This window comes from Lissotriton vulgaris, chromosome 3_1 (assembly GCF_964263255.1).
Source record: "Lissotriton vulgaris chromosome 3_1, aLisVul1.2, whole genome shotgun sequence".
NCBI classification, from domain to species: Eukaryota; Metazoa; Chordata; class Amphibia; order Caudata; family Salamandridae; genus Lissotriton; species Lissotriton vulgaris.
The window spans coordinates 1,678,313,944-1,678,341,405 of record NC_141689.1 but is presented as its reverse complement, the minus strand read 5'-3'; positions in this window follow the sequence as shown (position 1 = coordinate 1,678,341,405).

Below are 27,462 nucleotides of genomic sequence, written 5' to 3'. Positions count from 1 at the left end.
ATGCTGGAAGGAAGCAGTGGTCCTCCCGCTACCCAAGAAACCTCATATAGGCCCAGACCAACTGGACAATCTTCGTCCAATCTCTCTTTTACCATACTTCGCAAAGGTTGCAGAGAAAGTGGTAAATATGCAGCTGACGGCGCATATTGGGAAATTCAATCTCCTGCAACCCACTCAGTCTAGATTCCGGGCCTGTCACTCGACGGAATCTGCCCTGCTATTTGCCTCAGAAACCATCAGGCAATATGTGGATGCGGGTCAGACAGCGGCCTTAATCCTTTTGGATTTAAGTGCCTCCTTTGACACTGTTGCCCATCACACTCTGGTGCAGTGTCTGAGGAAAGGAGGTGTGTCTGGCAGTGCCCTGAGTTGGATGAAATTGGTTTTGTCGGAGCGCAGCTTTCAGGTGAGGCAGGAATCCCAATATTCGAAAGTCATCAAACTAAGACAGGGGGTGCCGCAGGGATCGACCCTGAATCTGTCCCTGTTCAATCTCTATATGGCTCCACTAGCGGAGATTGCTGATGAATTTGGGATCAAGGTCGTGTCCTATGCCGATGACACTCAGCTGGCGTTCTACCTGACACAGGCACAGGATACGGCAGCCTCCAATTTCATGGTACGCCTATAAGAGCTGGCCTCATGGATGGCTAACAACTGCCTGAAATTGAATGGCAATAAGACCGAAGTGCTTGCGGTAGGGAGAGCCCAGTCAGTGTGGTCATAGGCCTGGTGGCCCCAGAGTTTGGTGTCCATCCTTGTGCCCTGCACTCAACTGAAGAACCTGGGGGTGTGACTGGACACAAGGCTCTCCTTTGAGTACCAAACCAGGCGGGCGGCAGGCGCCTGTTTTGGAGTCCTGAGGGCCCTTCGCAAAACCCTGGACATGTTGCCATCGTTCATGCTCTGGTGACATCGCGGCTGGATTATGGCAACATTCTATTCCTGGGTGAAACAATGAAGTGTATGCTTAGACTCCAGGGGGTACAGAACTCAGCAGCTCGTCTGGTTCTCATGCACCCGAGGAGGGCCTCCTCGAAGGCAGCGCTGGCTCTACTCCTCTAGCTGCCGATAAGAGAGAGAGTCCTGTTTAAGGCACTGTGCATATGCCATCATATTATTAAGGGGACGGCTCCCTACTATCTGTCTGAGTTACTCACCCCTTATGTCCCAACGTGCCAACTGAGATCAGATGGGACGGGTTTGATGTGCGTTAAGTGCATTAAGAGAGCAAGATGGGTGGGCGCTCCTTCCACCAGCTGGCTGCCCAGCAATGGAACAGACTTCACTTGAGTCTCCGGATGGAGGCCCGGGAGGGAACCTTCAGGGAAAATTTTAAAACACATCTTTTCCCCCCAGGACAATAATAATAACATAATATATCACTATCAGTATTATTATTATCAGTATTATTATTAGTAGAAGTAGTTGCAGAAGTAGTACTTCCAGAAGTAGTAGTGGTGGTTGTAGTAGCAGTAATAGTTACATGAGCAATACAATACACACTTACTTCTCTTTTGAACACTCATTGATGTTCTATTGCTAAAGGGTTGTATACTACCCAATTATGTGGTATTTGCAAAAATCCAGCTCACTGCTCACAAAGCGATTGATTCAGACTCATACACCACAGGCTGCAGTTTACAGCCCTGTTTTCTGCGGGCACATCTCTCGCTGATATTCTGTTTTATTTTCCATACATCACTGAGATGCTCCTTTTTGTCTCACTGCTCTAGAAGTAACATATTCAGGATTCAGGTGCAGCAGGGCACATTCCATTCAGTAATTGACTAGAATTGTCGGCGTCATGGGCAGCAATTAGACACCTTCCTTATCTCCCACTGTTCCATCAGACTCTCCCTGCCCCCACAGACCTCCAGACCTTTTCATCAGCAGCCGGCGCGCTTTAAAGCACCACGAGGGACTTCCTCTCGAGAGCACGTGACACCCGGAACTAGTTTCACAGAGTCCACTTTAAAGTTCACTCAGCCTCATCTGCACCTGCAAATCAGAGCCCCGTTGCATTCCGACGCTACACAGGCCACCGAGACAATCCCGCATGGACAGCGAGTTTAATAGGCCAGGATTTCAACAGCGCGTGATAGGTCTCGAGTTTAATGAGTAGTTTAATTCACAGCTTAACATTATTAACTGTCCCCTCGGAGTCATAAACATCACCATTTATTTTATTCATTTCAAGTACATAAAGTGGAAATAGTCTTGCACAAGAGCTCGTTTGGTCGCCCTGCACAGCGCTGATGCTATTTGTCACAATCGTTGCTTTACTACCAGGCTTAACCGTCTCTTCTGCCTAATTAACTTTTCTGCTGCTGGCTCTGCTTTAATACAGCACGCACAGTTTTTTGGCTTTTCCGACAAATCAGCTTTCTTTCATGCTGCATGGCACGTTCAGGAGCACAGACCTGCAACCTTTACAGCCTGTAATGGGCCTCGTGCTATAGAAGGTGCATGAAGCTAAGGATGAGTGAGTGTGCTCGTCAATGTTATCAGAGGTCATAACCCAAACACTACAGGAAGTGATTACCTTGCAACCTTCTTAACTGTATCATGGCTAATTTACTTAAATTGATAACAAAATATACTTGTCTAGATAATGCTAAACTTACAAAATGATGCCTATGGTAATGCTCTCTGAAATATCTAATGTAGGACCGATACCATGAATTATCTATCCTCGGGTTTTTAAATACTCCTTGAATTAATCTCAAAGTATACTTTGTATTCATTCATCTAGTCATCATCTACACAATTCAATAAATCCAACAAACAAAAGCTGGTTTGTATGACTTATTTTAGTAAACCATATATTTTTTTCATAAGGAAAATTAATTTTCTCTTTTTCTGATTCTTTTTTACTTTTTTTCATACATATATATACATATTTAACACTTTTAACATGTATATTTGTACAATATCTACAATATCTACAATATCTACATACATAAGGACAAACACAAAGAAGCAAAGACATTTTCTCCTGAACTGTTTTCGTGGTTCTAATGCCCAATTATTCAAACAAGGACATTTATGGCACTTAATTATAAGACCTTATTCTTTTGTCTTGGTCACCATATCCAATTCTAATGGAGCCTGCGAATGTAAAATCCTTTGTACTTCCTTTTTACTTAAGGCTCTCATCAAGTCTTTTTAATTCAATTCAGCATCTTATGGTGGTGCCTGTATAGAAAACAGTCGACGCGTTTCAGCCTATAATAAATGCAGGCCTCTTCAGGACTTTGGTCAACAAAATATTTCCTGCAATTATATGCAGTCTAGATATTTGAAAAGTTCCTCTGGTAGGTCTCGAGCCTACCTAATTACGGGGGCTTACAGTTATTTAATTGGCCCCAACCTCGAGTATCTTGAAGATATCACGTGTATCTTAATTCCTTCCAAACCGGCCCCAATTACTGGAGGATCTAGCAGCGCACCACGACCCTGCACGGCGCTGCTCGTACTTCGCAACCGGCTCCCAAATCCGTGTATTCAAGCGAACCCCTTCCTTCGTGTGCAATGTAAATTAAACATACACCGTGGCGTTTAAAGCCGTGAATTCCATGCACTGGCTGTCATTCAGAAACCGGGTGGTATTTAAACTATGTTCACTCACCCATAAGTCACTGACTTGCAAAGGCCCATTTTACAACTTATTGTTTCTCTGGCGGGGAGTTCCTTAGCGGTGCCCTTGAAAATGGCCCGGCAACGGGAGCGTCAAAGGCAGTTGCTGCATGGCATGGACTGTGAAGTACCCACAGCTCTTGTAGTTCACAATTTGGCTGGCTAATTTAGGAATTACTCCTGACCTTTAATATAGGGGTATGCTTTAAAACTAGATGGAAAAATTAAGACTTGTGAGCAGTCTGTTACTATCTGTTGGAACAGTTTCAATAATTTATGGGGGGAACTCACTTTGTAAAATATGCAATCATTCTACCTGATGACAATCTGTCATGTACTTTTCCTTTAGCTACATTTTCCAATTGCAAGACAAAAGTTAAACTCAGAAAACTTATCATCAATAATATGCAAAAAATCTGTTTCTGACTGAAGGAAACTACTTTTATATTCCCACCAATTTATAATGTTGCTATCTTGGGAAAGAGTAAATTTAAACCCTTTTCCATCGTGGAAAAGGAGAAGAGAGGAGCTACCTGCTGATCCAGAAACCCACAAATATGTGGGTATTTCTATATTCCTAAGCTTACCAGAAAAACCCAGGTCTAGAGGACCGACTCCACAGGCCCTGCTTCTGATTCAGTCCCACACAGTATTACACCATCATATCTTCATATTGCTTGCAAGTAAATTAAGTTAGAAGAGTAGGTCATGTTTTGTGAATACCTTGCATTCATCACATGCTCAGATATCTGCCTCCATTAATGAGTTCTTGTTGACGAGACTACAAGTGGTGAAAATACAGCAGCTCACCTTATTTGTAATGCTCTTGCGAGGTCTCCATCTACTCTTCTTTTACACTTGTTACATTGCTTACCAGTTTGGTAGAGGATTGTCTTTAAAATTTGTGGTATGACTCATAAAACCCTATTGGGAAAGGGTTCTCAATTAAAGTCCTCGAAAGGCTCTCCAATCTCCAGACAAAAGGCTGCTCACAATCCCTCGGATTAAAAAGTCTCATTCAGCAGGTAGAACATTTCCTTATCTGGCCTGTCTCTATTGGAATGCCCTCCTAGTTCACAAATGTTTCTGCATGGATCATCTTAAATTTATGAAATTTAGCAAAAACTGAACAGTTTTAGTTTTTGTTTTTTTCAGAGACTGCTACCTATTGTCGGAAGGCTTCTGCGCTGAGATACCTCTTTGGAGAGTGAGTCGTGCACAATATAAATAACCGTAACATAACATATCTCTACAAATCTTATTATAGATTCACCGGGTAAGCTCAACTTCAAGTTAACAATAACCAACTCAGTATAACACCTCTGAATTGCATCGTCATGTTTCTAAAGAAGGCGGATGGGATGTAAAGGGGATAGCATTAAGGCAAAAACTGTGATTTATAACTTTGGTCCATTCCAATCACCTGAATAATTAGTAGGTTGTCAATGGAAGAAGGGGAATCAGATCCCTTAGTTAAACAGAGAGCTTGCTCATAAAGCATGATGCTCAAAATTGTTTTTAAAGAATGTATACAGAATGGCAAGATTAAACTATGTGCTTAGTTTCCAGTATTTATGGTGGTTTCAAACCACTTTGCCTCTAGGAGTGCTTCAGTGGCCTCAACCTACATGAAGACATGCCAAGTGTCATTGTGTAGAAACATGTTTTATAGGATGCCACCGGGATATGGTAATCAGGGGCATAGCTTGGCCAGTAAGAGGGATGGAGAGCTTCAAATTACCAAACAATCACACTGGGGTATCTTATTAAAACACAATATATGAGAAGCAGGACATGAGGGGGGCTTAAAAGACAGTGGGAGGTGAGATGATTTTGGATTGTTAGGGATGCTTAAAATGTTTTTTTTTTTAACTAATCAACATGTTTTAAGGCCTTCAAAACATAGACGAGGGAGTATGTTTTTTTTCGTCATTGTGGGCATGTAAAATACCCAAGTGAGATCTGACAGACACTTCACACTACCCAACTGAAAGCACTCATACCCAACAACTTACTACAGAATTCATTTTAGGGGGTGTAACACCCCCATCCCTGGAACTGCACCCCTGGTGGTAATCTTTATTGAGATTGTTTTTATGGATTTCGTGTGCCTTTAGGCACAAGCCCCTTGTGGACCATGTAAAAATCTTATATTGGGTTTAACACCCAGACATTCCTTACTGTTGATTGGCTTTATTGTCACTCTCATTTGTTTGCTCCTTATTCAATAGCTTATCTTAATCTTCTTTTCTTTGTCCCTCCCCTGAATCATAGCCTCTATCATTCTTTTGATTGTCCAGCTTGCACACATTTAGGGAATTACTTTTTCTTGTGTTCATTCAGCACTCAATGAGAGTACTTGCATTTTCTTTCTCTCATCCTTGCTTGCTATTTCCAAGACTTACATACCCTCCAACGTTGTCCTATGTTGCTCCCAACCCCTCCCAGGTCTGTAAACCTCAGCACTATATTATGACTAAAGAAAAGACTTTTGTTTTATCTCCTGCATTTCCATATTGCTAAATGGTTTAGGCCTTGGTGCATTAAGGCTCACATGATGCTAAGGGAGGAGCCGTCTGATGCACACACTCAGCTAGTATTTGAGGGAAAATGTGTAATTAGCATGAATGAAAAGAAGATGTCTTTTCTCCTGGAGGCCCAGAAATCTACTCCTTGGACTACCGAGGGCCAAATTGTTGGAGGTAATGCTAATAATTACGCTAATAAATTTACTTTTTTAATTTGCACTGCACTTTGGAGTTTAACTCTGGAGAGCCATGATTTCACAATCACAACCTGCAGCCTACTCTCAGTTTTTGATAGTCTCGTGCAATCTATCAAAGGCAGTTTCCTCTCTAAGCTTGCAATAGTGTTCTGCCAAACTGCAAGAGAGTCCAAATTGGACCCACTGTTGGAAGGTCTTTCAACTTGGTCTTTCACAGTACCACCGCGTACCCCAGCCAGCTCCTCCATTTCCAGCTGGGGTTGCTTCTTCTTTTTATTCCTTCCCCTGATCAACCCAGGGAGCTTCCCAGCATACGTGACAGCTTCTGGTAATTTCCATGGAATTTCAGGTCTGCTAACACTGCTAAAAAAAGAAATCTTCTGGCAATCAATTGGCCTATTTTGCTTGACTCATTTCTCCTTTCCCTGGTGCTCCTTCCCTCATTTTTTGCAACAAAAGAACAGCAATGCTGTAGTGCAGAGAAGACATCCCTTTCATATGGTGTCCCACTCAGGATAATTAAGGGCTCTTCTTGACCAAATGTAATTCTCATGACAGATTCCTCTTCATTGTACACTCCATTTCAGAGAATTCATCTTACATGTTCAGAATCTCAGCTGAGATCATTCTGTCTTCTTTGGTTAGTTGGATAATAGCACTTCACCCACTTCAGCACCAGTCCCCAGTATTCAAAACATTTCAGGGAGATCACAATGTATGACTGGAAGTGTGACCTTAATCATTCAGGCACCACCATGAGCTGCAATCAAACCCCAGGTGACTGCTTAGAACTCAGGAGTGGGCTATACGAAACTTGTGAGATCAGCAATGAAAAGACATGGTTTACTTCTTGTGAGACATTACTAGAGTCCAAATCCACACAAAAGACAACTCCCTTGACATGTTCTCACATTCAGTCCTAAGGCTAATAAACTCAAAGTGATTATCAAGAGGTATTGGAAAAACCTCACAGGTTTGTTTATTGACACCCCATTTTTCTTTCCAGAGGGGAAATGTGAGAGATTCTTTGGTAAGAGCCTCCAGACAATAGGAGACTCAAAATCTCTTGCAAATGCTAAATTTACCTGAACCCGTGGGACATTCAAATGCCAAAATTGTCTGGCATGCAAATTTACTTCAGGCACTGAAAAGCTTTTACTTTTTTGGGGGACTTTTTCATTGATGTTTTTACAGTGCGGGGTATAGCATACATCAACATCTCATGGTTACGAGCCACAATACAACATCACTTTAGTTCAGTTTGCCAACAAATAGCAATATTACACTGAGTAATTCAGATGCAGAATGAAGGGGGGACATCCTGGATATGTAGGGCATTTGACAGAAGTTGCGTGTGGTCAGTGTCCTGCAGCCAAACAGGAGGACTCAGCGAGGGGTAGAGGGAGGTGAGGGTCGGCTGTCAATGGCCTTCTGTTCTAGAGTATGAAGATATTCAAGCATGGATTGCAAGAAATCGAAAGGGCGTGATGTCTGGGGTCAAAAGGTAGCATAGTCCATACTAACGCTGTCGCACTGTGACAAGCATTTGAGCCAATTAGCAGGGGAGAGGGATATTGCCTTGCCCAAATTTATTGCGGTCTCAAGTTTCTCTAACAATAGGGCCATTTAGGCGAGTCTGCATGCAACCTATGAGTGCAATTACTGGCTCCAGTTGTAATGCAATATTTCATATTTTTGTTCTGTGTGAGCAGATAGAGATCCAATATGTGGAAATAGCGGAGCATGTCCATGTAAGATGGGCAACGTCTCCTTCATGGGCCTGGCATTTGGGGCAACATGGTGCCCACTGGAATCATACTTGGTGATGTCCAATGGGGTGAGGTACGTTCTATGTAGAAACTTGAAATGTAATAGTTTGTGTCTATGGATAGTCGAGAGTTTCTGAATTTGAGTGCAGCAATATGACCACATTTTGTCTGTTACAGGAGTGCAGAGACCGCACACCCAGGTCTCTCATACTCTGAGAGTTGTAACCAGCTTTAACACTAGGCAGGCACGGTAGAGTCTAGAGGTCAAGTGAGTCCCATCTGTGTCGGATATTACAAGTGTTAATGGTGAGGACTCTTCCGGTGCGAGAGGGTAACTAGGCAGTTGGGAACAGAGGGTGGCATTAGGCGCTGGAATATAAATTGGTGCATATATGGTAAATAGTGGAACCTGGGATCATCAGTAATTTGCAACAGATGGCCATTGGGAAATAGTTCCCCTATAGTGTGGATGTTATAGTGGAGTAACGTGCGCTGTACAAGGTGTTCACATGTAAGTGGGAACCAGGGATTGTTTTTTTAATGGGAGGACCGGGGAGTAGAGAGGCCCGCCGCCCAGCCGACGGCAGAGTGTGCTACAGGCCCAGCATGTCGTGGACACTGTCATAATGTCCACCGTTTCCAATGGTAATCCTCTACGTAGAATGGCTAAGTGTGGCAGATCCCCCAGCTGGTCCAACTCCGACTTCAAGTACAGGATGCGCATGTCTGAGTGGTACGCATGATGTGTATACTGGCACTGGGCTACCAGATAGTATATCTGGAGGTAAGGCACTCCCAGCCAGCCAAGTTCATATGGTAACATCAGAGTGTCACAGCGCACATGTGGTGGGCAGCATGCCCAGATTAATTGGAGGATATGACTGCGTAGGGTTCGGAAAAAGGAATTCAAGAGCAGTGTTGGGATATTTAGCCAGAGATATAAAACTGGGGAGCACAATAATTTTAATGGTTGCTTCCCAGCTAGCTAGTGCGAGTAGCAGCTTAAACCATCTCTCAACTTGTACCTCCAGGTTCGCTATCGTAGGACCATCATTTAATTGCAGTATTTGGTGTTTGTCCCTGTGCACTTGAATGCCAAGGTATCTGGTATGCCCCTCTGTCCATTTAAGAGGATGCCCTGTCACTACTGGTTGGGTAGCATCTGTGAGTGGGAAATGTTCAGACTTGGCCCAATTAATCTGCAGGCCTGAGAGGTCACTGAATCCTACACTAGGGAAGAGAGGTTATTGGAGGGGTGCCTTATGAAAAGAAGGATGTTGTCAGTGTATAACGAAAGTAGCAAAGGCCCCCGCTCGAATTGAAGCCCTCGATTGAGATGCCTGGCCTGAATGTAATGTACCAAAGGGTCCATTGCAATAATGAAAAGTAGTGGGAATAAGGGGCAGCCCTGCCTTGTTCCTCTAGTAATGTGGAAGGGTTCAGTTAAAGAGCCATTGATTCATATGCGAGCCAGTGGCTCAGAGTACAGCAACTTAATCATGGACAGGAAGGGAGGGGAGATCCCGAGCTTCCTCAACACTGCTGCCAAGAATGGCCATTCCAGAGAGTCGAAAGACTTTTCTGCATCTAGGAGGGCTATTGCCACTGGTATGGTCAGTGATATCCAGTAAACAACTCCGAATAATGTGGGGAGGTTAAGTAAGATCCATCTGTGCTGTACAATACCAGACTGCACTTGCAAGATTATTTGTTCCATTTAAAGGCCCAGCCAGGTTGCCTGGGCCTTAGTAGATATTTTGTTATCGAGAATATGGAGTGAGAGGATCTATAAGAGGTACAAAGGGTGGGGTCTTTACCAGGTTTTAATAACAGTGTAAGCACTGCTTCTCGCAAAGTGGGTGGCAGCAGACTGCTGGACAGAGCCTCATTATACAATGTCGGAAGCTTGCAGAAGTTAGCAACGTCCACGGGGGATTCGAAGATCTTGGGCTTTCCATTGTATTGAATTTTCAAATGGGCCGGATATAGCATTGCATACCGTATGTTCAGCTTTCGAAGAGTGTTCTTCACATTGCCAAACTTGTGTCTTGCCTCCTTCCCCGTGGGGATGAAATCTGGTTAGATGGAGATCCCTGGTACTGTAGCTCACAATGTCCCCTGGCCAGGCGCAGGGTGGTCTACCTCACTGTGTAGTTAAGGACCCACTCAATAAGGAAGCGTAGCGGGCACCAACAGGGCACTGTGGCCCCAGGATGCGGTGCGCTCTTTCCACAGAGAAATTTGGGGAAAATCTGGTTTGATCAAAGAGGTCAATTAGTAAATGTTCAACAAATGAGTCAGGTTGGCCCATGTTGGTGGTCTCGGCATTGCCTAAGATTCAAATGTTGTTGCGCGTTGATCTAGCCTCCACATCTTTGTTTTTTTATGGTCACCTTTTTGAGAATACGTTCTACCTACTCTAGGTGCTTCTGGACTGTGGATGACGTGTCTTCAAGGCCAGATATTCTTTCCTCTGAGCCTTCTCGTAGCAACCCCTGACAATCCAAATGTTCTCCAAGCGCGTCCATTCGGCTCGTCAAATGTTCAAAGCGGGCATCCATGGCAAGGAATCCTGCCTTTATCTCAAGGATAATGGCCACTATGTCACCGACAGGGGCAGTCTCTGCAGACGTGCCGGAGGCCTCCTCCGCATCGGAGCTTGCACCTCCACCTTTCCGCGGTCCTGCTTGGTTAAATTACAGCTTGCGCTGTTTCGGGTATGTTCGACCTATTTTTGTCTCTAGTGTCCAGTGGGCTATGTGCATGTGTAGCGCAAGTAGGTGCCAGGTCTGTAACTCTTAACATCGTTGTGTGTTACAGGTTGCACAGCACAATGCGGTGTGTTGGAGGTGGGTGGGTGAACATGTAGCTATTGGGTGGAGTCGCAGCCTATGGTCGTATAGAGCTAGTCATTTGCTGACTATGTGCGAGAAGCATGGGCTGAAGCGAAGCAGCAGCTGGGGACTTTAAGCCATGCTCCCCAGGGGGTGCTTCATGTATTCCGTCCCCTGGGGGCATTTGCAGTATCTACTGGGTCCCAATCAGATTGAATGTTCTGCGGTGGGTACATTGTCTTCTCTGAGCAGCCAGTAGGGGTGTGTGACTCCCACAGCACAGGGCATGGCCAGGCCTTGATGAGAGGGGCCAGCACTTAGCACAATGACTGCCTCCCAGGCCATCTGTGAGGAGTTCAAAGCTGGCCCTTACATGCAAGTAACAGTCTAGCCCACCTGCAGCTGCCACACTCAATATGACATGTGGCTCACCTCCGGGTTTCACATTCAGGCCAATGCAGTGTAGCCGATGTTGGGGCAGAACCAGCAGGACCAGGCGGTCCCGGCCTCAGGCCCACCATGGCTCCTGTCACTGTGGAGCCTCCCAAATGGGCTGGGCTGCACCAGATGTCTGTTTAATGGCAGAGCCCCTATGGCTCACAAGCTCGCTGCTCGGTAATCCCCAGCATTCTAGTCTGCCAAGGGTCGTAAGATATCACCTCTCGGAGCATTATGAATGGCGATAGAGCTAATTGCAGGCCCACTGCCGCTTGAGCCTCACAAGGTTACGGCAACCTTGGTGGCAGACATGGCCACGGCCCCCTATAAAGCTTTCATTTATTTGGACAGTGTTTACCCAGACAGAATTTTCTAATTGTAATAGAAAAAAGGGGTAAAATTGTATCATATGCCCATGCGAAAGAGTAAATATAGGCCAGACTACCCAGGTTTGAACCATTTAGAAAATTACCTTCAATGTAGTGCAATTGGATAGCAGAGGGGGCTTAGTATTTTCCATTTTGTAGAAAAACACAAGAGACAAGATTTGGGAAAACCACACATCTGCCACTGGTCTGCATGAACTTGGAGAAAAGTGGCGTGACATTTTTCAATCTCTTTTCAGTGGTACAGCATTTGTTCTAATAGATGATCAAGTGTTGCCAATGTTTTAAGAAACTCAAGTATAGGATCCTCTCCACAAATTTATAGGGGCCCGCAGAGCCCTGTTGTAGATAAATGCACTTGGCTCAAGTTATTGAACTCAATATACATCCTCTAATATAGAGGATATATCTAGATAATGCAAAGGATTATACAGAGGAGAGAAGAGATTTGACCCAATATGGCTGCCATCTTAGTGACCTCAGTTGACCTCGACTGTATGGGATCTTTTTATGTTTCAATGTCTCCGATGTTTCAATGCCTTTATGTAAAATGGAAATGATACCCTTATAAGTGCAAGTCAAAACTCTGGTATAACCATTTAAGGAATACAATAGTGTTTAATTATATTTTATGCTTTGCATGGGGATTCAGGGATATCTGAGAAATAAGGCCCATTTTTAGTTAGGGTATTGTTAGAAGGAATGATTGTAAATATTTAGAAAAATATTTTTATAAAGATTTAATTGACAAAAAGATTTTGGGAAGCCAATAACATGGAATGGAGCAAGATATATATGTAAACAGAGCAAAAGAGCTTCAATCTAAGGTGGCCTCCATGATGCAAGCAATCTTCCTGGCTCCCATCCCTTCCCTGCACGTCTTGTGAACATGCTGTTCATGTGTTTGCCTCCACATGCATGAATGGATTAGATTTTCTGAAGGTGTGCAGTGGAATAGAGCATTTTGTACATACAGGATGCTCCCTTCTCAATCCTCCCTGTCAGTGCCTGAACGGATTAATATTATTGCGGGCTCTTGATGAGTAAGGGGATTTCAAAAGTGGATACATAAGCAGACTCCACAGGTGTAAATTACGTACAGAGGGGCAGATTTACAAGCCTCTTGCGCCACGTTTGCGTCACTTTTAACATGGGAAAAATGACGCAAAAGTGGCGCAAGGGGCTTGTAGATCTGCCCCAGAATCTTTAAGTCTAAATTCATGTGAGATGATGGAAGTCTTGTATAGAAGAGTTTTGCTCTGTTATACTTACATTTTAGGTTAAGGAGTACTGAGGAGGTATTCATATAATTTGTGGTTCGAGATGGACAAAGAAATGAGTTGTCGGTGGCGAGTTGTGTAAGTGTCTCACTCAAGGAATCCTGCATGTGTGTGTCCTCACTTAAAATATCCTTCCCGTGCATGATATTTGAGAACTTACTTGACATTCCTTCCTACATTTTGGTGGGGTCTTTTTGTCCATATTGTTTTTGGTTAAATTGGAGCGACACCTTTGATGGCCATTTGCTTGTAGTGGTCTAGGCAAACAAACATTAACTAATTGTAGTGTTTGGTAGAAAATTGCCTTTTTTATAAATGACACTGAGGTGCACTTCATAAATGACACTGAGGTGCACTTCTGAAGAGCATGACAGACCCTTAGGCACGGTGAATCGACATAGGTGTATGGTAAAGAGCTCAAGTCCCTTTTGGTTTAAATGAATGACTGTAAGTGTGTTGCTGTCCATACAGAAACCGTTCTATTCTTTCCATTGTCCTGAAGAGGCAAAGAATGTTTGGGATCGAAACGTGTTGACCGTTCATGCGGAGAAGCCTGACTATTTTAAATGAGCTGTAAACAACAGCACGAACGAGTAATTCAAAACAATGTTTGGAGAGATTGTTCCTCTATAGATTTCCTTGTTCTTCATAAGGACTACCGCCTGGTGGAATAGAGGTTGAAATATTGTACATACCACCAATTTCTAGCAATTATACACTGAGAGACAAGGAAAGATTGGTTCTAAATTATGTTTATGTTTGAAGTATGTTCTTGTATATTTAGTAGGAGAAATGTGTGAAAAAATGTAAAAAATGATTCAGAGAAAAAATGAACTATAAAAGAAATATATCACCACACACCATGACTTCCTTTTGCTTTAACTTTTTCCTTTTAACAGTAATAGCGTAGCAGGGATGTTAAAAAACTGTTAAAACTGATGATGCTTCGAAAAACAAATTGTTAACCAGTTAGATTCTATGATATGCACGTATGCAGATCTGTTCCGATGTGGATGTAATTTTTGTTTTTTGTATTGTAGTCCAGGTCCTTTGGGGTGAGGTGGGCAAACCCTTTTCTTTAATGATGATGTCATAATGCCTCCTGGCAGAGCGAGAACCGCAAGGGTTAATGGCAGATCACTTAGGGGTATATTCACAAGAATGTGTGATAACTAGCGCAAGAGTACCGTAACACAACTTTCAATATCACAGTCTATCGCAGGAAAATAACTCCCTGTCAACTTGGAATTCACATTAAGTGTAATGGATTAACCCTGTACACCTCAGAACCTGGTAACCCTGTACACCTCAGAACCTGGGCAGGTAATTAAACAAAAAACAATGGTTCTGTCGGAAGGAACATTTCAATTAAACATAGTACTTAATCCATGGATGTACACATATATCCCTTGAAGGATATACAAAATAAAATATTAAACACTGACCACAAACAAAGATAAAAAAAGGTCAAAGCTTTTTAAGTATTTAACTTTTTCAGAAATTTGAGTTATGCACTGAATCAAATGTGCTGTCCAAAATACACAAAACACATGGACTGTGACTGCAAAAGGAGTCGTGACTGGTGACTGGGTGTTACAAGTGATAGAACATATATACATAAAAGAAAAACTTTTTCAAAAGTCCCCCGTCCACAATTTGCACAAAGGGAAACCATGGAGCAGATGCAGGCTTGAAGTATGTCTACCACGGGTTGACACAAGCAAGTAGTAAATCGGAACTTCAATGCCCTGCAGTGCTTCATCTTGCCATTTCTGCCACTAGCAGCTCACAGATGACTGCAGCGGGAACATCGACACACACAGCTCCGACCCCTGATGTGTCCCTGGCACACAGTGATACTGCCCCATCACCCTCGCAGTCTGTTGTGTCAGTGGCACACAGTGTTGCAGCCATCACCCCGCCACACACACCGGACACAGAACCCACATCAGGGAAGTAAGAAGGGGATGGAAAATACTATGTGAGTAAGAAGGCAGCACCATCCATCACCACCGTATGCCCTGTCCCTGCCTGGTGATGACATATGCATCATGCCCTGGGAAACACCTCCTTCTGACCCCCGGAAAACTCAGCAACATGTACCCGGACCCCGATACGGACTCCAGTGTCATCACTGCCGGCCAATTACACACTAATCCTGCTGCCAACTACACCCTTCCACTTCCTAATCACTTTTCAAACTCCAAAGAACTGTGGTTTGCCCACCACTGGGCTTCCACGTGATGTGGGCTTGGATGGCCATGTACAGCTCCAGCTTCGCCAATCACCTGTATGTGAATTAATTATTCAGAATCACACAGATGTGTCATTACTATATTCACTAACCTATGGATGAATGGCTGGATGTAGGGACAATGATTGCATATGAAGGTACACCATGGTAACTAATATCTGTGCAAATGCGTATCCCTGAGACACATGGCAAATTGGATGACTGTGAAGGTGAGTACTAGCTGTGGCCCCATTGCACATCAACAACAATCTCACAAACCTACAACGTAGGCACACGTCCATGTGTTGAATAGGGCTATGTGTAGGAGCGACCAATTCGGTAGCAGGTCAGGAGTGGTGCCCTATTTCACACGTGACAACAGAACTTCACGATGCATACCTACTTACACACATCTGTGTGGACACATTCTGTTATGATATATGTCATGGTCAGAGGTTAGACACCATACTCACATTGCTGAAGTCACGTCAATGCACATGTTGGCCAGCACCTATCCCAAAGCAATGTCTGGCTCACAGAGGTTGAGCTTGCAAAAGTGACACACCCCCATTGCACATGCATCAGTCAGTTCCTCCCTGTGTAGGAACGATGCTCATTGTGGCACATGAGTGGACAATCAAATCAACACACCTCACAGTTAGACACCAGTGGTGTAGCATAGTCTTTATTGGGATGTGCGTTTCAGTGTGGACGAGGCAATGGCCACAACAAGCAGGGACATACTTAAGACACATACACGCAGCATGGGTACATGTCGAGGTTCAGGGAATGGTGGTGTAAAAATGTACAACAATCATCACGGATGGCAACGCTCCCAGCCCACCTTGGCTTGCTGGATGAATCAAGTGTTGTGTGGCGTCTGACCATTGCCCCGTGTGAGGGGGCACGACTCACTGCCCATGGGATCTGCATAGTGCTCTGCCACTGGAGTGCTCTGATTGTCTGCTCTGCTGACAGGGTTCCGATGAAAGAGTCTGACAGGTTCACATGTCCTGCTACATTGCCATGTGTGTACTCTCCCCCAGCAGTGTGTCCGACTTGGCAACGTTGCCAAACGAAGATGTGTTGCTCCGACCATGGACCTGCATCACCTTGCACAGGTGTGTGTACACACATGTTGTGCAACGCATATGCATCCAGAGTCCGGACGATAGCAGATGTGTCCTCTGTTGTGGTGGGATATGTGAGCAATCCCCACGATGCATCAAGTTGTTGGGACATGTGCTGTGGGTAACAATCGGATGTGACTGCAGGGACCTAATTACTCCTCCATGAATGCCCGCGCTGCTTCCTGTGCAATGTGTTCCAATAGTACGTCTTTGTCCTGTTCAAGGAACACCAGGGTGAGCCAATCCATTAACTGGTCCGGGCAGGTGTGCTCAGCCCACACCATTTCACAAATCCGCAATACAGCCCAATAGGGTAGCGCCTCTATGTGGTCACTGCACACGAGGAATTGTGCAATCTCCCATGCACAACTGCCAGTACATACGCAGTATGTCAAGGCATCCCATGCACGGCTGTCTCAGTAGCACTTCTGTACGTGTTCCAACAGGGGGCGCACACTCAAGTCATAGTCTAATTCATATACGGTTGTGTTGGATAGGCAGACATCCATAGGACACTCGAATGAGCATGTTCGGCAGTGGAACCAGGGCTGGACGCAGGTGACGTAGGCAATGCAGAAGCTTAGCCGCTAACTGATCCGCAGCACTGCCAGTGCCACTGCGCCCACTAAATGCAGCATATGTGCACGGTAGTGCTCCACGTGACGGGGTTGTGCATGTGCCCGGTATGGCCTGCAATTGCCTTGTGGGACCGGCACTCTTCTCAACTGCGGCAGTTGTGTGGAGGATATGCCACAGCTCTGGGCAATGATTTGAATGTGTGTGCAACGTTGGGCTGAATGGGTTGCTGTTTTCGTGAGTGTCGAGGGCAGGGGCTTCTGTGTGTGGGATGTGAATCAGTCGGATAGTTTATTTGCGCTATGTGTGGTGTTCGAGTGGTCCACATCTGCCATGACATCTCTCTCAGGGTGTTCCAGGCGCGTTCTGAACCAAGGTCAGAGGTGTAGGTGTCCTCCCGCCTTCTGCATTGGGACAATGGAGCTTTCATCCCTGATGTTTGTCTGTCTTCTACTTGTGTTTTCGGAATGTGATGTGGCTTTGAGATTGGGACGCAGCCTTGGGCTTATGGTGTACGGATGGCGATGCATACACACATGTTGGCATGTGGAGCCGGGTGCTGTGCAAGGCCTTGCGCTGCTTGTGCAATTTCACTCCGTCTCTCTCCCTTGCTCTCTCCCTCTATTTCCTTTGTTGGGCGCATGGCACACCTTCTTCTCTTGGGTTTATTGATTCAGGCTGTGTCCTACGGATTGTCCAGTGAGCACCTTCTAGGTCTCATCCGAATGGTTGTTTTGGCATTTGTTTGTATGGTGTTTTGTGTTGGGAATTGCATTACTGTATGACTGATTCTCCATTTTCTGGCCATGCATGTATGCTGATTTTCCTGCTTTTGCGACATCAGGCAGAATATTTGTTTTGGGGTTCGTGGTGTTGGTGTGCAGTTTCTTGGTCCTGGGTGGGCCTGGGGGGGGAGGTTCGGGCCTGGGTGTGGTGTCGGTGGGTGTTGTGACCCTCCTGGATGTCTGTGCTGTTTGTTCAGTTGCTCCATGTCAACTGTTTGTCTTCAGGTGTAGCTGTGGGATGTGCTCCCTTTTGTGGTGCAGGCTGCGGTCCGACTTTGCACCAGGTCAGAGCAGGTGTAAAATTCCTGTTGCTAACGCGCCTTATCGCATGTTTCGTGTTCTTATCGCCGGTCTGTCTGGTCGTTATGAATGTTGATTTGTGGTGTTGGCGAGGGTTTTGGCACGGGAACGCCTACTCTGCATCTCATTAGTGATAGTTGCAGGGGTCCTTTGTGGCGATCTTTTTTGTGACTACTATCGTGGGTAAACTGGTGTTGTGGGCTGTTAGCATCAGCTTGTGAATGGTGGGGTAAATTTATCACAACTTTGGCTGCGATAAAGTGCTGTTAATTCGGCGATAGCTCCTTGTGAATATGCCCCTTAGTTTTACTGCAACTGCAGTTTAAACAAACCACCCGAAAATCAAACAAGCTTTTCATTCTTTCAATCTTTTTTTGCTCAATGGAGCAGTGATGAGCAGAAAGGAGATATTTCTGTATGCATGTTTATTTTTTGCACACTAAAGGTCACAGTGAGGAAAAATAGATTATCTCTGCCTGTATTTACATATTGTAAGCAATACCATTTTTATTCTAACAGACAATAAGCTGATTTAAATATCTTTTCCCCATACATTATTAACTTCTTTTGATGTATATAATTTTGCACTAGTTGTTGCTTTTATTCTTCAACTACCGTTTTGCTTTCATATTTAAGCGGTATAGTGGTTTGAGGGAAGGATGATGGCATAACTCTTATGCTATGCAGAATATAATACCCACTGCCTGTTACATGTTAGGGATATTGCAAACCACCTCTAATTTCCATGACCGTATAAAGCAAGTCCACTTTCGGCCACGTTCTCCATTCAATATATTATAATTATTCTTATAATTATTCTTACATCCATAGCAGCTTACCTAGTGGTTAGGTCGATATGGAGGATGCAAAATTAATGTCATTTGATGTATGGCATGCATAACAATGAGGGTGAGCCACAGCAGCACTTAAGAATTAGTGTAACCATGAGAGTAAACTATATCTGTGAATCAAGTAACATGTATACTAATCTACTTAAACCACAATGAAATATTGCAAAACGGTGGGGAGCCAAACTGCCAATAAGAGAGAGACTCCAAGCAATTGCTTTATTTCATTGGACTTTTGTTTTACAGAAATTACACGACGAGAGCTTTGAGCCTGGCCCAGTCTGTGATGCTGTTATCCATTGGAGGGTTGGAGAAAGATTCACTAGCTTTATATAGGATGAAAAGGACAGATCGAAAACCCAAACAAATGTGAGATAAAAATGATCATTTATTACTTGGAGAATTTCTGGATGTCAGATAAAAATGAGAAGTTTGCTAAAAATTTAACAGAATGACAGCTGTCCCACATGGATAAAGCCTTATAGTTTGATGAATGAGCCAGGAAACACATAAAATATTGTGAAATATTATTTTGACACAATGATGGAAAGCCCCGGGAAGCTTTTCAAGAGTGGAGCAATTTAATAGGGCACCATACCACAGGAGATGAGCCAGTCGCGACCATAAAAAGATTGCACCTTGGAAACTCTCATCTTTATTCCATTCTAGCTGTTGGTTTTAAGCGTTTGGCTGAAGTTCCAGAAATGAAATAATACGAGAAGACGTCCACTGCTCCATTATTTGTGGAGTTTCTATCATGCATAACGTTTATCACAATTGAATGAAAGATGTGACTTCATTCTGAGAAATTAGTATGGATGCATGCACTAAGAAATTCACTTTTTTCCGTTTATGTTTTAGAAAGGTAACTACTGAGGGATTGGTAGCGGAAAAGAAGTAACCGCCAAAGAAAGGTCAAGCAACACTAGATCTGCATAGGGTGGGAGGGGTGTGGCGTCACAAAAGTCACAGTCTGTGATTACACATGAAAAGGAAAGAGGAAGTAGAGCTCTGGGATAGAACGAGAGTGATTCAGAGTGGGAGAGAGAGCGATGTAAAAAGAGACTGAAAGGGGAGAGCTACAGAGATAAAGAGAGAGCCTGAGACCAGAGACAGACTGATAGATATATGCAAAGATTGAAGGACACAGAAAGACGGAGAGAGAGAGAGAGAGAGAGAGAGAGAGAGAGAGAGAGAGAGATAAAGAGATAAAGAGAGGGAGGCTGGGCTCGAGACTGAAACCGAACTAGAAAGAAAGGGAAATAAAGAGGGAGAGAGAGAGATGGAGAGAAGCTGAGGTAAAGAATTGATAAAAAAAGGTGCAGAGACAGAGAAAGAAGAGGACAATACGGATATTAGTGGGAGGAAAAAGGAAGAAAGATACATAGTATATCAAACTAAATATTTTCTAACACAATTGACCTAACTCCATAATAATTTATGAATAAAAAGCATATCACCAAGAGTGCCCATTTAATTAAAATGGACAGTTCCTAAGCATGTTCACGCTGCAGAAATATATAAAGTAGTATACCCACCTGTGAGAATTGACCCTAATTTTGCCATGGTCCCTCATTTTTTTGCATGCTTGGATTTTCTGGCCTTTGAACTCTGTGTACGTTACCACCATTAGCGCCATGAAGCCTACGGGCGTACGTGCGCTGTTCAAATAAAAATTTAACATAACATAACATAACATAACTGTAATTGGTGGCAAAGTGCCTCTGCTTCGATCTAAAGTATGTGCTTTATAATAGGACTTCCTATTTGCCCTCTCTAACTTCACAATATGACCCCTGTAAATGGTGCTGTAAGTGCGTCATTGGCATGGAAAGTTAAACGCCATATGTAGGCTGCAGTGTGTATTTACACCACCCTCACTATTTGCAGTTTGTTAGAAATGCGATTCCTGGTTGACTGAGGTATGCACTCAGGCAGGGACTCCCCCTCTAGTCACGGTAAGCTAGATATGCACTAAAAGATAACTTGTGCTAACCCTCTGGTAGCTTGATGGAGCAGTTAGGCTTATCTAAAGAGATGATGTGTAAAGTATTTGTAGCAACACACACACAAAGTAACACAATGAATACACCACAAAAAGACTCCACACAGGATTCGAAAAATAGAGAATATTTATCTGAGTATAATAAGACCAAAACATTAGAAATCCTATTAGTAGAATTCTAGATATTATTTTTCAAAGATTAAATGCAAAAATAGTGCTTAGTAGTCACTTATGGTCAAAAGTTCATTTAAGCTTGCGAGGGACCGGTGCAAATCCAAAGTTCAGGCCCACCCTGATGGAGGGCAGGCTGGCTATAAGACCCACACAGGACCCGCTGAGAAAGTACCTTGGATGGAGGAAAGAGTCGAAACTTAGGGCACAACGTTTTGAAATTTTCCACACAGTCTGGCCGCTGCGCCGTTGTCGAGCTACGCGGAGGTGAAGGCAATGAGTTGTCATCGAGCAAAACATAGCGTCGTCATCAGGGTGAACATGTAAATGTAATGTAAATGTAAATGTATGTGTCTTGTAAAGTGCACTGCTGCCCTGAGGCGTCGTGGCGCTGTAGACCGCTGGGGAACCCGTCCTGGCTATCCCTATGAGATGGTCCCTACTGGGTATCTCCAAGGTGAAACCAGGCATCGACGGCGAAAGTGGGGGGCCGTTGTAGAGATGAGGCAAGCTAATGCCCAGAGTTACCGAGTGTGATCCCTGGTTAGAGTAGGCACCGAGGCGAGAATTATCGAGTCCGCTGACCCTGGTCCACGACGCTGCCACGTCGGGAATTGAACCCTGGTCTCGAGCCGTTCTCTGCTTCCGGGTCTGCCACCTCTAACCAGTGAGCCACACCACTCCACTTGTATGATGTAGAAACACTGTTGTCGAACAGCCTCTGCGTTGGCATTGAAGGGTGATGGATCGGTTCTGATGGGCGCAAAGTTGATAATTCATCATTTTGTAGCAAAAGAGCTACAGAACCCACATCTGAGGGCCCAGAACTTGGAAAGGGCATCTTAGGCAAGGGTACGATCAGTGGCGGCTCCTCCGCTAAGGCAGAGAAGCATCGCCCCACTGCTTTTAAGCAGTTTCTTTTTTATGTTCAGTAAGAACTTTTAAGCAGTTTCAATAAAGGAAAAATAAAATGATAACATCCTTTTATGTTTTCCTTGTGGCACTCAGGCGCTGACTTTGGCATCCCCCCTCGCCAGGATTCACTCCACCGCAATAGACCTCCCCCATCTGTACCGTATCGTTGTACACAGAGGAGCTTCTTTATTGAATTCCCGAAACCGCCGCCGATGTGTTTTCTTCCCCGACATGGCGCCCGCATATCCTCGCCGTTCCGTCGTGATACGCTCACAGGATCTCCGTTATCCACTGGAGTCTGGCACTCTTGATTCTCCGCATTCATCGCCTTGCAATTCTTGGACACAAGACTGTTTCCTTTTCAGCACCGCCAAACCTGCAACCCATTCCTGAAGATGACCCTGAGAAATAGGATCGAAACGTCGTCGACCTCTCAGCGCAACTGATGGTGCATTACCTTCTGTGGTTCAACTGAAATTATTGTCATTATTTATCTCAACCTTGAAAATTAGTGTCTTGAACAACAATATTCACTGTACATACTTGTTCACTCCTGCACTTTGCGCTGTTTTTGCTGACTACACATTGTCACTTGCGTCGCCACTTTATGTGTCACAAACACAATTTAGCACCAATTCTGTTTGCTTAGGCAATTTTGTTTTACCTACAGTGCTGTTACAACTGCACCTTCTTTATTGTGTTATTAATTATATGATGCCAAGTGCACATTTCAAAAATCTACTCAGAGTCTCCCATCTTACTTTTGTGTAATGTGTAGTACATACACATCTAACCGTCCTCTTTAATTATACCAGTTGAGATATTGTTGTTTTGTCCCAGAACTCGGAGAGGGCAGCTCAGGCAAGGGTACGATCAGTGGCGGCTCCTCCAATAAGGCAGAGAAGCGTTGCCCCACTGCTTTTAAGCAGTTTCAATAAAGGAAAAATAAACTGATAATAATCTAAGTTAGTATCCTTTTATTTTTTCCTTGTTGCGGCAGCTGAGCAGGCTGATAGGGTGGGGCTGCTCTGCTGACAGAGCAAGAGAGGGGAGGAGTGGTTTGCACTCCCTATAGTGTGCATGAATGTTTGCCCATCCCTCTCGAGCCGACCAAACATTCATGCACACTTTGAATGTTCTCCGGTGAGGCAGCATTACAGCCTGGGTGGAGAACACGTCCAGGATCCCATTCCCTGGCTGAATGCTGAACTACGGCACTCAGACCAATCACAACGCTCCATTGCAGCACTGTGATTGGCTCAGAGGAGCCTGGGTGCTTACCAACCACAACGCTGCATTGCAGCATTGTGATTGGCTCAGAGGAGCCTGGGTGCTTCCTGGGTGCTCTGTTCAGGAAACAGCGAATGAGAGAGCAGAGTGACGTGGCAAGGAGGGATTTTTTGTATTCTTTACGGCCCCTCCCGTCTCCCTTTACCACCCCCCAGCCCTGATCTGTGCCAGCCACCACTGGGTAGGATTCACAGAAGGCAGAGCACCAGCAGAATTTAAAAAAAGTCTTTTGCATCCCTGAGACTTCGGAAAAAAAAGAGGCAAACCAGCATGCTTTTGGAGATCACTTGGAAGGAAGGCAGAGTCCAGCTCTCTGTCGGGGAGCAGCAGGCAGCAGGGCAACCAGCAGAGAAGAAGTCCTTCCAAAAAAACAATCCAGTTGAGTCGCTTAAGCAGCACAGCAGTCCTTCTGACAGAAGTTCAGTTCAAGAACCAGAAGTGTCTGGTTTTAGGGGGTCAGATACCCAGTAATTATACCCAAAAGTGCCTTTGATGTAGGGGGTGATTCATAGCAGCTCTCTGAAGTGCACAAGGATCCCTTTCAACCCAGTCCTGTCTGCCAGGTTATATATGGGGGGGTAAATCAGTGCTTTGTGTGTGGACAGTACACCACCTGTTGAAGTGTAAGTGCCTGCCACTCCCATTCCTCCCTGCCCAAGAAGACCCATCAGATTGCAAATAAATGCAGATTAGTGTTTGGAATGCAGATAAACCTCACCTTCCAGTGTTTGTGGCTGTGTAGAAGGAATGCACAAAGAGTAGCTGTCACCCAACCCAAACATATATTGGAGATAGGCTGTCAAGCACATAGAGGAGTAACTGCAGAGAAATGTCCACTTTCTAAATGTGGCATTTCAAAAACAGTAATGTTAAATCCAACTTCACCTGTAAGGAAGATTTGTCATTACCATTGCAAAGATATGAAAAATGAAAAAGCTTCTCCTCTCTGATCCGGAATTGCAGCTTACAAGTGCATTAAGGGGGGGGAGGAGCTACAAGCCAGCCATGATGGCCACATAAAACCTCGGCTCCTCCGTGACTGCTCCCCGGGCCCAATATCCTGCTAAATATCCTGCACTTGAGGATTGGATCCGACAGAGGTGCAGAAGTGACGCACCTGGCTGCAACCCCGGGCTTCCTGCGACCCGGGGAACCGGAGCACGGGGCTCCGCAGTTCTACGGCCTATCGCGGGCCTGAAGCCGGGAACTGGCGAAAGCCAAAGGCCACTCCGGAGGCAAACAACAGCGGCAGCGCGAGCCGGAAGTCGCCAGTCACGCTGCCTTAGCCGTGAGTGGAGGCGGCGATCAACGGAAAAGGAACTTAAGCAGTGGAGGGGGCGGGCAATAGTACGATCAGAGTGGGCCCCCCTTGCGCCCGCTCCTAATTAACATCAGGCTGGATTCAAAGCCCCGGAGGCGCTCTCAATCAAGGGCAGTGAAGCTCTGATGGAGGCCGAAGGCTGACACACCTGAAGAGGGACGGGGGTGGGTGGGGGATCGTTACCTCACTCCCCTTCAAAATACTGCAAGGGAGGAAAGGCTGTCTTTCATTGGGCCCTGGGAATTGGCTCATTTCTGCTATGGTGGACAACTTGGTGGGGGGGTATGGTTGGTGATGATCCATTGATGGTGTGATGCTCCCCCCCAGGGAGACTGATTCATCGCCATGGAGAGCTGCAGTGGCCCTGGATGGGCAGAGAGACAATGGCCATCGATCGAAGGTCAGTGATCCGGTCTGTTTCTTGCAGCTGGGGGGTCCAAGAAGTATGTGGCCCTCCCCCGGCCTGGGCCTCCTCTAAATAACAGAGTTGAGGCAAGTGGAGCTGCTGTGACAACAAAGGGTTTGCATCCGGCAGTTGTCAGTCGGACCGAGGTGGTTGGGGTCAGTCCCAATCTGCGCAGATGCAAATAAGCGTGAAGTGGTCCTCAATAAATTCTGTGTAGACTACCCCTCAATAGACCTACGGACGGACAAGGGCCCTGGGGCGCGGCGGCCTGCTGGTAGAATCTGTATCCGGAGCCAGGGGCAAGCAGCACTGGGGTGTACAGAGGACTGGGGCACTAATGGCGTTCAAACCAGAAGCTGGCAAGCCTCTACCCAGGGCAACCAAGTGAATGAGCCACATACAGACTAACAAATTGGACAGATACACAATGCCCAAAGGTTCTCCAACAGACTCAAGGCACGTAGTCACGACGGGAGGAGAATCCGTGAGCCCTGTCTCAGACTTGACCCTGCACGATGTAATGGCGGCCATTATTGGGGTTAAATTGTCCCTTGGGCAGAAAATGGAGTCTCTGGATCACAAGCTAGACACAGTCTCAACAGAAGTGAATCTCATTCGCACGTACCTCACCAAAGTCAATGAAAAGCTCAAATCATTGGACATAAAGACGGCCAGTCTGACTGATGATGTGGCGAAGCTCCAGCTGGAAGTGAGCGATCCCAAGGGCCCCCATTAACCCGTGGAATTTGAAGGACCGCCAGACTCGCAGAAATGTAGTCAAGGTTACAGACCATTATTTCCAGGAGAATAAGGATTCAGTGGAGTACACCCAGACACTATGGGAGGCATACAAAATGATCGTCCGCGGAGAGGCATTGTCCCTGATAGCCGGGAAAAAGAAAGAGAGGGTGGCTGAACTTGAAAAAGCGGAGGAGGAAGTGCCGAAAGCTGAGGAGGAATTGGCTCGGGTGAACACCCCGGTGGGCCCTAACCTCGTGCAGCTAAAGCAGGATGAGTTTCTCGGTATTGCTAGAGAGAGAGCCAGGGCAAAGATCAGAGAGGTTCAGGGCAGAATCTATGATTTTGGGGTTAAGGCGGGAAGGCTGATAGCGTGGCTGGACAGGAGGGAATGGGTGTCCCGAGTAGTGCCTGAGGTAGAGGGGCTGGGTTCTATTCCGGTCATAGAGCCGCAGGCTATAGCGGATATATTCACTGCCCACTACTGCTCCATCTATACTGCAACCGGCAAAGTCACGGAAGCTGAAAATGCAGAAATGCTCAGAGATATACAGCTCCCTACCCTCTCCGATGATAATAGAGAATACCTGGATTCCCCTATCACTGACGACGAGGTGACGCAGGTGATACGAGGGGTGAACTCGGGTAAAGCTACAGGACCCAACGGGATCCCTGTCAAACTGCATAAACTAAACTCCAACAGACGGGCCCCTTACTTCCGGTCTATGTTACTGGAAAGAAGGGAGAAGGAGTTGCTGCCATATGACTAACGGGTGTTGCTATGTGTGGACGACGTCCAGCTGTATTTCACGAACCTGAGGGGCTCATTGAGCTGCCTCCTTGATGTTCTGGCTATCCATGGAAGGTACTCAGGATTTACCGCAAACTGGCTTAAGTCGGTGGTTTTCGTCATAAGTGGTGAACCACCAGTGATACCCGGCGGCTGCCCAGTTCGAGTGGTGTCAGACGGGTTCTGCTACCTTGGAATATATGCGACCTTAAACTCTGTGCTTCAGTATGCGAGAAATCTGGATCCACCCCTGCAAAGGCTCAAGAACGATTTCGCTCAAGAATGTTGGGCAGGGCTGTCCTATTTCGATATGCGCTTCAAAACATGATGGACCCGGTTCCCGCGTCCTATTTTAAAGAAATCGAGAGTCTCCAGAGGCAGCTTTTATGGGAGGGTAGGCCACATATCGCATTTTCCAAACTGACCCTCAACTGGTATGATGGGGGAATTAGTCTGCCAGACTTAAAGAAGTACTACTGGGCGTCTCAATTGGCAGCGATTAATCACGGGATCTCTGGGCAGCCAAATTACCCAGGTTATGCAATTGACAGGTGGTTACTCCATGGGGGGACTATACTAGAGCACTGTTTGCGAGGCCTCATAGATACCCTCTAATTTGGCCCACCGCGCATGCCCTACAAGTATGGCATGCAGCTACCAAACACCTGCAATGGGAGAATAAGCTGACGCTTGCCACGCCACTGTGGAGTTCGGAGAAACTGGGTAACCTCTGGAAGTCTAAATTGTTCGATAAATGGGTCATCATAGAGATATCTCAGATCAAAGACGTTTGGGGGGAGGGTAATGTACATTCATTTTTGGCACTGCAAGCACAATATACATTGGCGGATACTGAACTTTTTCGGTACCTGCAAATCTGCCA